This window comes from Mastigoproctus giganteus, chromosome 11, assembly GCF_048544385.1.
Source record: "Mastigoproctus giganteus isolate SK-2022 chromosome 11, ASM4854438v1, whole genome shotgun sequence".
Classification (NCBI taxonomy): Eukaryota; Metazoa; Arthropoda; class Arachnida; order Uropygi; family Thelyphonidae; genus Mastigoproctus; species Mastigoproctus giganteus.
The window spans coordinates 115,529,917-115,546,422 of NC_143585.1; the positions used below are offsets into that span (position 1 = coordinate 115,529,917).

A 16,506-nucleotide genomic window follows, 5' to 3' on the forward strand; every position below is an offset into this window, starting at 1 on the left:
GTACTGCCTACTCAACGACGTTTGCTTGTCAATTCAACAGTATCACGTGACGTTTCCTATCAATCACTTTGAAGAAATATACGACTGTGAATCCCTTTTATACTGTTTTCATTCATATATACACGAAAGAAAATTTATGGTTAATGTATGTTACTTTTCAGAAAAAAAAAAAAAAACAAAAACTGAGCATATAGGCTATGTGATTGATGACAAATCGTTCTAAAAGAGTGAAATTGAAAAAAATTTCATGAAAAACCATCTACTGGGAGTCCAGTTAAATGAGAAGGGACATACAAAAACTATAATATAATGATTGACAGGAGGGTCACATGGTACGGTTGTGGTGAGAAGCGAACGTCACTCAATAGGCGTTACTAAAACCAGAATCTAGAATCATTCTCTGTATTGTCGTCGCAGTGCACTAAAGGTTTGCCCGCAGAGAATTTTGTTTTTTCCTTAGCTGGTCTGCAAGAGTAGCTTATGGTGTCTTGTCAATGATAAACAGGAATTTTTCTAGCAGGAATAAGGAGGTGATTATCCCCTTGTATAAGGCAATGGTCAGGCCACACCTTGAGTACTGTATACAGATCTGGAGGCCTCATTTTAAGAAGGATATAGAACTGTTGGAACGAGTACAAAGAAAGGCAACAAGATTAGTGAATGGAACAAAGGGTTGCTCTTACGAAGAAAGGCTTAAGTTTTGCAAATTACAGTGTCTGTAGACTAGGCACCTTGCGAGGTGATCTGATTAAGGTATATAAGGCCTTGAATGGGTTGAGCATGCTGAATTCTGATGGGATTGTTCCACTTGCTCAGATTATGAACCTGAGGGGCATAAATTCAAATTGAGGAAAGTTAGATGTAGGATAGATGTGCGGAAATTTGCCTTTAGCCAGCGGGTGGGTGGTTGATTGATGGAAAAACTTCCACCTTTTGTTGTAGAAGTCGATAGCTTAAATAGATTCAAGGCTGAACTAGACAATCATTTGGAGTGAGTGGATGGGTGAAACGAGAAGGGTGTGCGTGTGTTTTTTTTTTAATTTTTTTATTTGGCTGATGCTATATATGCTTGCTTTCTTGCATTATGTGCCTTTGCTAATGCTAACGTTAATTTACAAATCTGCCTTATTTATTGCAAAGTTCATGACCACTTTTAAGAAAACCCATTTGGTTTTATAACTGTAACAAAAATGAACCGACCCTCCTATGCATGTCAATGGCCACAAGTGTTCACTAAAAGGATGTTTAATTTCAGATACTAATGAGCAATTTCTGAGGAAAGGAGGCTGTGTTATATTTGAGCAGCTGTTTAGCAGTAAATGCTTGAAAATCTTTTAAAAATGCTTTTGCTAATTTTTTAAAAATTCGTTATAGAGAGACTAACACTTCGCTAATTGGGGTTAATTTTACATGTAATTTTGTTTCAACGTGCAATGTTTTGCGAAAAAATTCGTAATATAGAGAAATTTGTTAAATAGAAGTTTGCAATAGAAAAGTTCCACTGTATTTTCATTCATATTTTTATATATTTTAATAATGTTTTATTTCACCTTTTCATTGATTGTGACATTAGTAAATTACACGAATATTCGTGTAAATCAACACGAAGCCTCAGTTCGTGCTTCTCGTTCAGCAGCGTCAGAATTAGCCTTTCATGCCATTAACGAAAAGCATACTTTTTTATTTAACGAGGCCAAAATACTTAACGTCCAACGTAATTATACGCGACTATTAATTGCAGAAACCGTTGAAATTAAACTACACGAGAATTCTGTTAATGTTCGGCGGCCATATTTGATCTCCGATGCGTGGACCTTTACGCGCATGCGCGAAGACATATAATCACTATTTAAGTTGCAGGTTTAGCCTGATTCGGTAATTTTCATTCCTGTGATCACGACAGTCGGTCAAAAAGCATTGTCAGCTTCAGGAAGGAAAATCGTTTTGAGTATTTTCGTTAGATTCTTTTAATTGTGTTAATTTGAATTTTAATTGTTTTTAATTGATTTTGAATTGTGTTAAATTGATTATTTAATTATTTATATTTTACTTTAATGTACCGGTAAGTTGTCGATTTTTTTTTCGTTTTTTCCGTTTTAATTTCTGGAGGGTATCATACAGAAGTGTTCTATGTACTATATTGAGGTAAACTCCTCTTATTAATTTACTAATATTATTAGCAACGTAGAACATATTGAGTATTACAGCTCTGATTCATACTATCTAATTGATTGTGACAATATTTATTCTTAATAAAGTATTTTATATTGTGTTATTTTAATGTTTTCTTTCTGTCCACTTCCACCTTTTTATATACCCGTTTCTGCTGTGATCAATAAACAATGCTGAACAACTGCATTCTTGTTTCATTGGCTATTGTTATCAATTAAGCTGAGTTCCGAAGTGATCACAGCAGGTGACATCCATTGTATGTATATTACATACATTGTATGTATATTGTATGTAAATATAATATACATACAATATAATACAATATAATATTGTATATATTATATTGTATGTAAATACAATAAATATATATAATATATTGTATGTAAATTGTTTGTAAATATACAATATTTACATACATACTCCGTAGTATCGAGTATTGCACTCATTATGGTATAACATAACATATATCTTAGCTTAAAAGCATAAGGTAAACCTAAAACTAGATAGTGTACTATGTATCACTGCATTTAGGAATCTCTTAGCTTAGTGTAGGCGCCTCCGTAGCCAGGTGGGAAGGAGCAGCAGTGCGTAGCACACGCTTCTTGATTAGACTGGGGTTCGAGCCCGTCACCACCAAATATGGAGAATGCAGAAAGGTCATGGAATGACCACCGTATATCCCGGAGCAATATGGCCTTAGTTGCTAATGCTCCAAATAACAAAACAAAACAAACAAAAGCTTAGTGTAGTACTGTCAATTAATCAATTAAATTTATTAATCTTATTAATTTTCATTGTTAAACAATTAAATTGTATTTTAATAGAAATCATACCCCAGATTAGATTAGCAGAGTAACAGGCACAAAGTAGTGGGAGTGCTGTGGCTCGGTGGAGAACTGAAGGGGGCAATTCTCCAATACATCACAGCCTAAAAAAATATGCAACTTGTTAAATGTGTGCAGATTTTCTGGAACAGGACATGATCCAACCAAAGAGGATGTCTGTAGTGAGTGGGAAGAAATTAGGGGCCATCTAAGCATGCTGATCGGCTTTTATAAGAGTTTGAAGAGTAGGATAGATGCCCTTGAAAGAATTAAAATGGTGGTACCCATCAAGCTTTAACGAAACATGCTTTGACCTTAGGAATTCATGATAGAAAGTTAGCTGGCTGCCAAACTAAGCCTGCAGTTTACCAGATTTATTCATGAAGTCATACATCTTTTGCTGTAAGTGAATGAGATATCTGAAGTTGTAACAGTTAATTGGATCATATCAGCATAAAGTTACCTCAGTGGTACAATGTGTAAACTTGCATGTTTTATTTATTGTTTTGCTTTTATTTACCATTTGTAAAAAACAACTTGCAGTAAAGTTTTACTGTGTCAACATGTTTTGATGTTCAACACATTGTTTTTGTACTTGTCTCACATTGGTCTTTTTATAACTCTGATTTTTATTTATTTTTTTATGAAAACCTCAAACACAAGAGGTATTAAAACCTACAGTACTTAGTACCATGCATAGGTTGAGAAAGTGAAAGAAGATATTTGTTGATGTTACACTTGAACTTCTGTAGATTGTAATATGTATCTTCAGGAAATAGGTATGAAGGAAGGTTGTTCCCGAAAATGGAAGGTGAATGAATAAATGAGGAAGAAGAAAAATTAGTTCTCTGAGTTTGAAATTGGACAGTAAAAGGATATTGACTGGTTGCAGGACATGTTCGGACTACTTTGGAAGAGAGAGCAGGAATTATAGAAGCCACTTCAGCAGAACACTGCCCATGGAAGTATCTATAGAAAAGGCATGCAACAGAAACAGAACATCTCTGAGACAGAGAGTGGAAAGGCTCTGTTAGAGATGAGTCATTAATTAACCTAACTGACCTCTTTTCTAGAAGCCTGAGAGAGATTTGGGGGCACCACCCCAGACGTGGGAACAATATTCCTTGGTAGGGCAAATTTTATTTGCGATTTGTACAGAGTGAACAGCTGTTTGGAAGAAAAGTAATGCTGAGAGCAAAAGAGGAAACCCAGTTTTTTAGATGCAGAGGAAGCAATATTTGTAATGTGCTTATGCTAAGAGAAATAGAATTCAGGGTAATCCACAATAGAAATATATGATCTTGCCTAGAAATTAGAGTGTCATTGAAGATAAGCATAGGAGCAGAAGGATCCTTTTTTGCAAGATATAAGAGATTTCTCTCTGAGCCATCTACTATCACCTGCAGTGAGAAAACTGGATACCCAATTATAAAAAACAGTTGGCATAATATAAGATAGAAGCTTATTTAGAAGACCTTTATGCCAAAACACGATCAAAAGCTTTTGAAATATCAAGAGCAACTGCTTGAGTTTCACCAAACTTTTCCATTGAATTTGCCCATAGATGGATAACAAAAGCCAAAATATCATCAGTGGATTGACACTGATGGAATTTGTACTGGTGATCATTGATCACTTGGAAAGTTTCTAGATAGTTTGAATTGATGGTTAATTGATTTCTAGATAGTTTAAGAGTTGACAGTTAAGATAAGTGACTTCTCTATTACTTTAGAAAGAATAGAAGTAATTCAGTGGGATGATAATTGGAGATGGGAGGGATTTGTCACCCTTATCAGGATATGGATGGATATGATCAAATTTCCAAGCAGAAGGAAAACACCTTTGAAATAAGAAAGTGAAAAAAAGCGATGCAGAACAGGAGTAAGAGAGAAATACTATCAGGACCTGGAGATTTCTTAGCACCAAGATTCGTCAGAATCCTTCTGACATTCTTTTGGAGGAAGACCACAGGAGGCATTGAATGGAGTGTACTGAGAATGGTGGGAGGTGGTTTGCCAAGATCATCAATATGCTAGTTGAAAAAGAAATAGAATGCTAGCAGGTCAGCTTTATCTTCAGCTGAAGTGGTAATAGAACCATCTAGTTTTGACAGAGGTGGCAGCAGAGATGGAAAAAGTTGTGGCAAATGGCTTTGGCAACCAGAATGCTTGGCTATAATTTGGATAAGAAGCACGTTTTCTGCTCTGAGCCTGTATATAATGATTAATAACTGCTTTACAATTGTTGCAAGCTTTGATGTAGGCAGAAAATGAACCTGAAGATTCGGAAACAAGCCAATTGCAATATGCAACATTCTTCTCTTGTGAACAGCCTTAACACATTGATTGGAAAACCAAGGTTTAGATAAAGGACGAGATTTTAAGGTTGGGTATGGAATAAAGGAATCCATCCCTACAAGAATAATTTCACTGACATGATCTGAGAAAATGTTGATATCAGAAGTTTTGAAACAGTAATCTGACCAAGGAAAAGAAGAGTGGAAATAAGGTATGGTTAGTTGTATCTGATCATCCCATTTTGCATTCTTGTAATGCCAAACAACACAATAATTTCACTGACATGATCTGAGAAAATGTTGATATCAGAAGTTTTGAAACAGTAATCTGACCAAGGAAAAGAAGAGTGGAAATAAGGTATGGTTAGTTGTATCTGATCATCCCATTTTGCATTCTTGTAATGCCAAACAACACAAGGTTGGGAATGGCCACGAGAGAAAGGCTCCATTGGAGAAGAAACCATCACAAAGTTGCGATCTGAGGTGCCTAGAGGACCACTCACCTTGACCATGTACCGGAATTCCCTGACTTATGTAATACACGACTTGCGCAAATTCGACTTTACATAAGTTTTTGCCGGCCGGTGCAAACTTAAAAAAAAAATCATGGAAACCAATTTTGTATCCCATAGGAATAAATGGAGGTGTCATGACAATATCGTAATGTGAACCCAATAACACATTTTTTTGGTAATTCGTTCTAAGACCTCGGAAGTTGAAATTTTTGCTATATAACTAAGCTATTTATCTCTCTAAAAGGTCATTTTTGTAATGGAATTTGAATGCCTTTGTGATATTTTTCTAAAACACATTTCTGGAGGTCACGACCAAAAAACAATAAAACAACTTGCACATTCCGGTTTATTTGGCTTTTCTGTTAGCGCAATCTATTATAAGTGGGCAGTAAACTCGATCTTATTGCATTTGCAATAATCCCAATAACTGGAATTGTGTGGGTTTTTACGTTATTATGGTGAAATGTATTTCTCCTTCACTGAAATCTTCAGTCTTATAAAAAAACCTAAATAAATTTTCAGAATCTTCTCTTCATTCCTATTTACTTATTACAATGATGAAGGGAAAGCGACGAACAGAAAGTGCAAGTGCTGGCAGTGCTAGGAAACAAAATGAAAAAAATGAAACAAAATTGATTTAGATATGAAGATTAATTAAGAAGTACAAAGCAGGACAAAATTTGTCATCTATTGCACCGAATTAGGTCTCACTACTTCAACAGTGAATGCTATTTTAAGGGATAGTGCATGTATAAAAGAACATGGTCAAGGATCAACGTATTTCACAACGGAGCCAGTCCGCCCCAACAGTGATTACAAAACAGCATTCAGGTGCTATATTGAAGATGGAAAAGCTATTAATAATGTGAATGGAAAATCAGATTCAGAAGCAAGTGCCCCTGAATCTTAACGGCCATTCAAGCAAGAAGTATTTATGAAGATAACGATAAGTACAGCAAACACCAGGCGAAGTTCATGGCAAGCAATGGTTGGTTTAATAGGTTCAAGCATTGCGCTGGTTTCGAAAACATTAAAGTATGTGGTGAAGTTGCCAGTGCCGATTCTGCAGCTGCAGAGAAATTTTGTGATGTGTTGGAAAAAACCCTTTTTAAATCTCCACAACCCTCACTTCCGCAGCGGTGTGCTTATCATCTGGAGAGTTAATTTTTGCAGTAATGCTCAAAAGGTAAAACTTGCTGACATTATGCCTGTCTCCTCTCTATTTTTGTAATTTTATAATTTTGTACACTTTTGTAATTTTTCCTGCACATGAGATATTAAAAAAAATTGAATAATTCTATTTACATGTTTGTCGAACATTTCTTTTTTGCTTCTATCAAATTCAGCACACATAGTTGCAAGTGCTGAATTTCCCTAAGTGCTTATTTAGGGAAATTCCAACTTATGTAGCATTCCGTGGAATGCAACCCTTACGTAAGTCCGGGAGTTCCTGTACTTAGACAAGGAAGGTGGCCATTGCTGATTTTTTAAAAGGGAGGGTGGTATTTTGGCTCACTTCCTAGACTCTATTGATATTATGAGTTAGGAGTTGAAAATGTGTAATAAAAATAAATGTTTGGTGATATTAGTTCTTAATAAACTATGTATAAGTATAGTGCAAAAGCATCAATAATACATAGCCAAATCTGAATTAACATAATGTTAGCAAAACGACATTGTTTTAAGTTATATCTCATATTGTGAATACCTTCACAACGAGTTGCCACAGAAGAAAGGCCAAATAGCCCTGAAACGGTGGTGTCTGGGTGGTGATATCCATCTGAGAATAAGTAACATTAGTCTTCTCCTCAGGTGAAGCATTTCTTATTCGAAGTAGTGCAATATCATGGCAACTCGTTGTGAAGGTATTCACAATATGAGATATAACTTAAAATGATGCCATTTTGTTAACATTCTGTTAATTCAGATTTGGCTATGTATTATTGATGTTTTTGCACTATACTAATACATATTCTAGATTTTTCCATAGCTTGAGACTTCAGCTATATAGTTCTTTATAACGCTTTATAGTTCTTAATAAACTTAAAGTTCTTTTATTAATTGAATTGCTTTCCAATTCATTTCATTTCATCCCTGGGCACTGCATACATTGTATTTCCAGTGCAATATATGCATTGCATTGGAAATGAAAATTTGCAATTTAAAGTTTGCTTCTTTATATTTTTTAATGGCTTATTGAACAATTATGGCCAACCGGGTGTTGTGTTTATTACAGCAATATTCAGTAATTAAATTAAGAAAAAAATTTGCAGGATTGTTTAAAAATTCTGATTTTAACGCAGTTTCCCCACCCCCTCCAAGTACTGAGTAAAGCAGTGTTTTGTAAAAAAAAGATAAGAGGAAGCTCAATGGTACCAATGAATTGGTTATATATCAACTAAGTATGCTGAGTTGGAAATGGAATTAAATCAAGTAAAAATGACTGATTCTCTGTTATGAATCCAGAAAGTTTCCAGCCATTCATATTTCTTTACAGCATTATTCGTTTAATTTTGGTGTTTAAATTTCTGTATTTATGGCTGTGAAGGTATGGTTAGTTGTATCTGATGAAGTAATTGGCTTGAATTCTGACTTATAATTTCTTGTAATGTTTTTAATTATAATTTTCTTTTTTAATTTTGTCTAGATTTAAATTCCATTTTTGGGATCAGTCAGTCCAGAAAATGTACACAATAATACTTGTATAGCGTATACAATTAGATTAGCTAGTTATTGTGCTAGATAACGAAGATGCACAGATGTGCTCTTGATACTTGCTGACTAGTGTGTAAGACTTCTGCTTGTGTACTATTAAATATCTTTGCACTAGTGTTCAAGCAGAATTTATGGTAGATTGCATGTTTCAATAACAAGTCAGATAAAAATGAATCACTTTCATATGACATAAGTGATATGAAAATGTCGGGTTTTTTTTTTGGTTTTTTTTTTTTTTGTGCCATTTAATATTTTTAATCTGCAGTGACTACAGCTGTGGAGAGGATGGAGGTGAAATAGTGTGAGGGCGAAAATCCAATTAAGAAACCCTAAAATAAGAGAGAGATAAAAAAAACAACTGCTTTATCTATCCGATGGTACCAATTTCAATTTAAACACCTTGTCATACAGGTATGCCTTTAGTCCACTAAACAAAAAATCTGATGGGCCAAGGTCAAGGCAGTAGGATGGATAAGGCATCATGCTTTACCCCAACTGGGCAATCTTTGACAGTGTCATCTGTTCTGTGTGCAGCCATATTTTATCCTGATGAAACGATGTCCTGCTGATTCAGTTCAGAACTCAATTAAGCTTTTCCAGGGAAAAATGTTTCTTTGTTGACAGCTGTTCCACTTTTGAAGAAATCAATAAGAATGATGCTATTTTGATCCCAGAAGGTGGCTATATGTTTTTTTTTTTTTTTTTTTTTTTTTCAATAACTTGGAAAGTTTTGGTGTTACGTGTACATGTGATGTTGGATGTACCCATTTCTTAGATTGTCTTTTGGTTTATGGGTCATAATACAAGAACCATGTTTCATTACATGTGACAACCACTTTAAATCACTCACTACTGTCAGCACCAAAATTCTCCAGAAGATCTTCACAGATCTCTTTCTTTGCAGCCATCATCTCTCAGTTGGGAGTAATTAGGCACCAACTGAGAACAAATTTTTCTGTATCCCAATCTGTTGATGATGGTCAGAACACTTCCCGTTGACATTTTTGCAGTGTCCATCACTTGTCTGGTGCCACTTGTCATTTTGAATGAGCTGGCCAATGAGTTCTTCATTTTCACTGTTTGTGACAGATGTTGGTCGTCCAGCTCTTGATTTGTCCTGGTCGAAATCACCTTCCCAAAACCATTGGTTGGAGCCATCTCTGGACATTACTTTGGTCGATTGTCTGGTTCCCATAGACTGCCAGAAGTTTGATGGATAGATGTGTCCAACTGATCACCCGATTTGAACAGGAACTCTATCACACATCGTCGCTGGAAACAGCTGTCACTTTGTCCATCCATATCTTCAGATCTAAAAACACCACAACAAGTGTAAACCATAAATTCCCCACTCTTCCTTATGCACATGCATGTGTGAGAAATTGTTCATTACTTATTGATCTGCCCTTGAATAATCTTGCTATATGTGCTCTACCAGATGGTGACTGGATGGAGTCTGAGTAGTGCATATATGGGGGTTATTGTCGAGATCACTTTATTTCAAGGAGCTGGGTACATTCTTGTTGTGTATACAATGTATCCAAAAAAGTTCATTACTTCATACATTACTTTTACTCTATCTACTGAATGCATCATGAATAGTCAAACTTATCTGCAAAAAGATCTGAACCTCCCGAACACTTCTTTCATTTCACAAATATTCATGGTCCCTGTTTGTGGTCCCATTTCCACTTACAATCTATCAAACTCCACTTATTTTTTTTTTCTGACATTTATCAGTCGATTCAATTGCTGCTCATCTCAGTTGCCCAAATTATTCTCTATGATTCCTTTCACTTCAGAAGTGGCACTTGTGCATATGTCCACTCTGATATTTCCTGCCAGAGACTTAGTAATTTAGAATCTCCCCTTTTTGTTCTTCTGTGGCTTAAAATCTCTCTGCTCCATTCTGATGCCTATATCAATCTCCCAGTTGCACCAATCACTTGTAACTTTGATGTTGTTTTTTTGAAACTCTGCTTTCTCCAGTCAGTTTTACTGGAGAAAGTTGAGTTATGAGGTAATTTTTATTGGCGATTTTAATGTTCACAGCTCTAGCTGGCTTCCATTTTCTAGTCACACTGACTTAGCTAGTCAAGATGCTGAGGCTTTGACAAATACTGATTATCTTACACAGATTGTTCATTTACCTACCAGAATACCAGACAATCCTAACCATACAGCCAACATGCTTGACATTCTCATAAACAATCCTTCAAAGTACATGGTTGAGGCGAGTGGTCCTCTACACACTTCAGATCACAACTTAGTGAAGGTTTCTTATCCAGTAGTGCCTTTCTCTCTCTCTCTCTCTCTCTCTCTCTCTCTCTCTCTCTCTCTCTCTCTCTCTCTCTCTCTCTCTCTCTCTCTCTCTCACACACACACACACAAATGGCTTTGCTTTTCTCAGCCTCGTGTTTGGCATTACAGAAATGCAAAATGGGGTGACTTGTGAGCTTTATATTTCTTTTCCTTGGTCAGATTATTGGTTTTAATTTACTGATGTCAGTGTTTGACCAGATTATTTTAGTGAAATTATTCTTTTAGGGATTAAATCCTTTATTCCACACTCCACCTTAAAATCTCACTGTTTATTTAAACCTTGGCTTTTCAATAAATGTACTAAAGTTGTTCAAGATAGAATTTTGCATAACACAAGTGGCTCACATACTAACTACAAGTTCATTTTATGCACACGCTAAAGCAGTTAATAATCAATCCAGACTAGATTTTGATCATGCCAAGAGTAGAAAATTTGTTTCTTGTCCAAATGGTAGTTGAGCATTGTCTCTTTCCAAAGGTATTGGCCGCAACTTTTGATCATCTATACTTCTACCTCTATTAATACTTTGCGGTTCTACTGCCTCCTCAGCTAAAGTTAAAGCTAGCTTACTGGCATCCCACTTTTCTATTGATGATCTTGGTAAACCACCTCTACCATTCCCAGTACTCTCCACTTAGTGCCACCTGTGGTTTTTCTGTCAAAAAAGGATCGAATCACATTGCTGCACTTGTCAGTGGTTTAACTGTTGATGATTCTGCTCAGGTTGACGACCAACTGAATAGGTATTTTACATCTACATTCACACATGAGGAATTCTTTTAGGAAAGAGAATGCTGGAAGTTTGTAAAGCTCTAACAGGGAGCTAAATGATTTTTTTGATAACTGAGAGGAAATAGGAGAGGAATTGTTCAAGCTAAACATAGAAAAAGGACCTGGGGTGGATAGGATCTGTCCAATATATTAATCATTTATATGATTGAGAGTATATTTGGATTCAGTGGAGGTTCCTATGGACAGGAGATGTGTGAATGTATCCCCATTCGCAAAGCAAGATCAAAAGGTGACATTATTAATTGCAGACCTGTTAGCTTAAATTGTGTTCTAGGGAAAATATTGAAGTCACTGGTAATACAAGACGTAATACAAGACCATCTTGCCTGGAATCCAGTTATACTGCAGTCACAGCATGGATTTGTTAAGGGGTATTCTTATTTGACCAATCCGATTGGATATTGTAATGCACTAATAAAGGAATGGAATGCAAAAAATAAATTTGATATCATATATTTGGATTTCAAGAAAGCATTTGATACTGTTTCACATACAAGACTGCTGTATAAATTGCAGCATTGATGCATTACGGGCAAGTTACTGTGGGAAAAGGGATGGTTGAATGATAACAGTGTGATTATCAGTGGGCAATGGTTCCCCCCCATGGTTTAGTGCTGGCCTATTATTGTTTTCTCTATTTATGAATGATATTGATGAAGGTATATTAAGATTAATGTTCAATTTTGCAGGTGGTACGAATGTTGGCAGTGCGGTTAATGACAGTATGCTACTGCAATAGGATCTAGAAAAGTTAGGCAGATGGGCTGAGAAATGGCAGTTGAAGTTCATTGCCAAATGTAAGGTACTGGATATGAGTACAGTAATCCCAGATTAATGTACCAACTGTGTGTACTAGTCAGGGTAGTAGAAAATGAAAAGGACCTGGAGGGGGGGGGGAATTGTGCAGTCAGATACAAAGTTCTCCAAGTAGTGCAGCCAGGTCAGCTGATGGAATTTTTTCAATGATATACAGGAACTTTGCTATCAGGGGTAAGGGGATTATTATACAAGACAATGGTTAGGCTGCATCTTCAGAACTGCAAATGGGTCTGGATGCCTCATTTTAGGAAGGATATAGATCTGCTAGAACAGGTGCAGAGAAGGGCAAAAAGATTGGGGAAGAGAACAAATGAAAGACTTCAGTTCTAGCCTAGTCTCACGCTTAGTCTCTAGATGCAAATCTCAGCTTTTGCAAACCATCACCTGTGAAGTGAACTGATTGAGGTGTTTAAGGCTTTGAATGGATTGAGCGAGCTCAATGCTGATGACATTTTTCCTCTTACTCATATATTATACACGGGAGGGTCTATAAAATCAAATTGCGGAAGGATGATTGCAGGTAGATGTGTGGAAGTTTGACTTCAACAAACTTCCATCTGTTGTTGTGGAAATGAATAGTTTGAATAGATTCAAAGAAGAACTAGATGAAGGTATATTGTTGCAAATTATTGGTTGCAGTGGACAGGTGATGTGGGATTTATATATATATATATATATATATATATATATATATTTTTTTTTTTTTTTTTGATGCTTTATAAGCTTTGCTTCCTAGCATCATTTGGCACTGCTAATATTAATATTAAAAGGACATCAGAAGAATTTTGAACAGTCTTGATGGAAAGAAAGCTCCAGGTCCTCCTGGCATTTATTCACTTTTTTTCAAAACTTGTGCTCCTGTTCTGCTTCACATTTTTACACTTTTTTATTCCACTTGTGTTTTTCTTCTGTTTGGAAATTTGCTCACATTCAGCCATTTCCTAAAAAGGGCGAAAAATCCCTCTCATCCAATTATTGTCCCATTACACTTACCCATACTCTTTCCAAAGTAACGGAAAAATCCATTAACTGCCAAATCCTAAACTATCTCAACCCTCCATCTAGCCAGCCAGTGATCACCAATATCGATTCTGTCAGGGTTATTCCACTGGGTAACATTACATTACCTATCTATGTGGCGCATTATGGCCATAGTTGCCGATGCGCCCAATAAATCCCGAAACAAACAAACAAACCCATCTATGGACAAATTCAATGAAAAGTTTGTGAAACAACCTGTTGCTCTTGATGTTTCTGTGGATTTTGATTGTGTATGCCATAGAGGTCTTTTAAACAAGCTTCTATCTTATGGATATCCCTTGTAAACTAGTTCTGTTTTTGCTACTGGGTGTCCAGTTTTCTCTGTGATCACTCGTTGCTGGTGATGGTAGATGGCTGTCTTCTAACTTTTCCACTAATGCTGATATTCCCCAGTGTTCAGTTGTTTCTCCTCATCCTTTCCCTTTGTATATTAAATATTTTCTTCCACTGGCTAGAAATCCTGTCCATAGTTTCTCTGATGATAGGACATGGCATTCTATCATCCAGTTTGAAAAACTTTTCTCTGCACAAACAGCTTCTTCTTGCACATTCACTACTGATGCTGATCTCCAAGTAATTCCTCAGTAGGACATGAATTACTTAGTTAATTTCAATCCTTCTAAACTCAGTCCTGTTTTATATCTCTTAAAAAGATTCTTATGCTCCTATTCTTACCTTTGATAACACTCAGGTTTTTCGAGAAGCTTACATATCTCTATTATGGATTACCCTGACTTATAATCTCCCTTTGCATAAGTACATCATGAATATCACTTACTCTGCATCCAAAAAACTATTTTCTCTTTTGCTTTCAGCATTATTTTGCTTCTAAACAATTACTGACTCTGTAGAAATATCAAATTTGCCCTATCATGAAATATTGTTCCCCTCATCTGCATTGGTGCACCAAAACCTCTCTCAGGCTTCTAGATTCCATTCAAAAGAGGGCAGTCAAATTAATGACCCTTCTCTTATGAAGTCTTCCCACTCTCTATCTCATAGACATTGTTTCTGCTGCACGTGTTTTCTGTAGATACTTCCATGGGCACTGTTCTTCTGAATTGTCATCTATAATTCTCTCTTCTCCCTCTTCCAAACCAGTCCAGATATTGTGCCGCAACCAATCGTCATCAACATCTGTTTACTGTCCAACTTCAGTCTCACAGAACCAACTTTTCTCCTTCCTTATTTATCCCTTCTGTTTTCTGCAACAGTCTTCCTTCACATGTATTTCCTAAAAATCATTTCATTCTCAAACTTCAACCATGCACTGTATTATGTATATACCGTATTTCTCCATGTATAAGACACACCCTTTTTTGGAAAAATTTGGGGTCTAAAAACTGGGTCTTATGCAGTGGTTGTAGATTTTTTTTTACTTGCATTTCCTGCTTTTTCGCACGTGTTGTCTTTGCACTCTTTGTTTCGCCTTGTTACTGGTATATTAGGTTACGTTTTACCACGTTCTGCCCAGAAATGGCTCAGAAAAGATTTTCGTACTGTGCTGAATTCAAGTTAAAAGTGATCCAGTTTGCAAAAGTGAATGAAAATCGTGCTGCCGAACGTAAGTTTGGTTCTCCTCCTCCAACTGAGAAAACAATCCGAGACTGGCTACGGGAAGAAGAAACCCTACTGAAAACGCCACGGCAGATGAAGGCCATTAGAGGCATGTCAGCAAAAATGGCCTGATTTAGAGAGGGAATTGAAGATGTGGATTGAGGAGCAAAGGACAATTGGAATTCCTGTGTCTACAAAGATGATTCAGCATGAGGCAAGAAGAATTGCTGATGAAAAAGTTACTGATTTCAAAGGAGGACAATTGGTGCTTCAGGTTCATGAACTGAATGGACTAAGCATGCGTACACGCACCAGACTTGCCCAAAAGATGCCTGAAAGCAATTTCATCGTTTTGTCATTCAATGTCGGAAGATGCATCAGTTTTGAGTTGGGACAGATTGCAAATATGGGCGAAGTCTCCCTTCAATTTGATGTCCCAAATAACAGAACTGTTGATAAGAAGGAGGTGAAAACTGTAACTGTGAAGACAAGTGGACATGAAAAGAGCCATTATACAGTTGTTCTAGCTTGTTGTGCCGATGGAACCAAGCTGCCTCCTATGCTGATTTTCAAACGCAAAACAATGTCAAAAGAAGACATTCCTCGAGGAGTGATTGTCCATGTTCATGACAAGGTTCGATGGATCAGGATGGGATGAAGATCTAGTTTGAGAAAGTTTGGAGCAGGAGACCAGGTGGGCTCTTGCGCAAACCTGCCCTATTGGTGCTTGATCAGTTCAGGGCACACATAAAAAACACCAAGAAGATTGCTGCAGAGCAAAAAACAAAACTTGCCGTCATACTTTGACATCCCAGCTCCAACCACTTGATGTCAGCATTATAACAAACCTTTCAAAGCTGACATGAGAGGCGAATGGAACCAATGGGTGAAGTCTTCTGGGGACAATTTGACACCAGCAGGAAGAGTGAAGAAACCAACTATAGGAGAAGTTTATACCTGGGTGAAAAGATCCTGGGATAATAGCAAGATTGAGATTGTTGTCAAGTCATTTAAGAAGTGTGGCATTTCATATGCCATAGATAGAAATGAAGACAGTGATTTATCATCAGACACAGATGAGGACAAACTAATGGATGGGAGTTTTGGCAGTGATTTCGGGCCCCAAAATTAAGGTGCGTCTTATACATGGGGAAATACGGTACATAAAATAATATTCATAATATTAATGGCTGAGATTTATGGGTTGCTATCATCCTGTAACACGTTATATATCTATCCCTTATAAAAGTCATTAAAATACTTATTTGAACTGATTATTTTTTAGTTTTAAGAAATGTTTTCCGATATTAACTGTATTAAAAATAAGTGGTTGCAATTCTTGAAAGTAGTGACTCCAAGTTCTGCAGTTAATGTTTGAAAAGTTTTTAATTTAATCTTTTTTTTTTTAAATTTGTCATTGAATGAATATGTTTTAGACAATTGTTTTTTGAC

The 16,506-nt window shown here is 36.3% G+C and overlaps 1 protein-coding gene across 1 annotated transcript in view; it reads left to right on the forward strand.

Moving 5' to 3' along the window:
* LOC150078365 (E3 ubiquitin-protein ligase RNF38-like) overlaps positions 1–16,506 on the forward strand; it is a 280,964-nt gene that overhangs the window by 125,925 nt on the left and 138,533 nt on the right. The window lies entirely within an intron of this gene.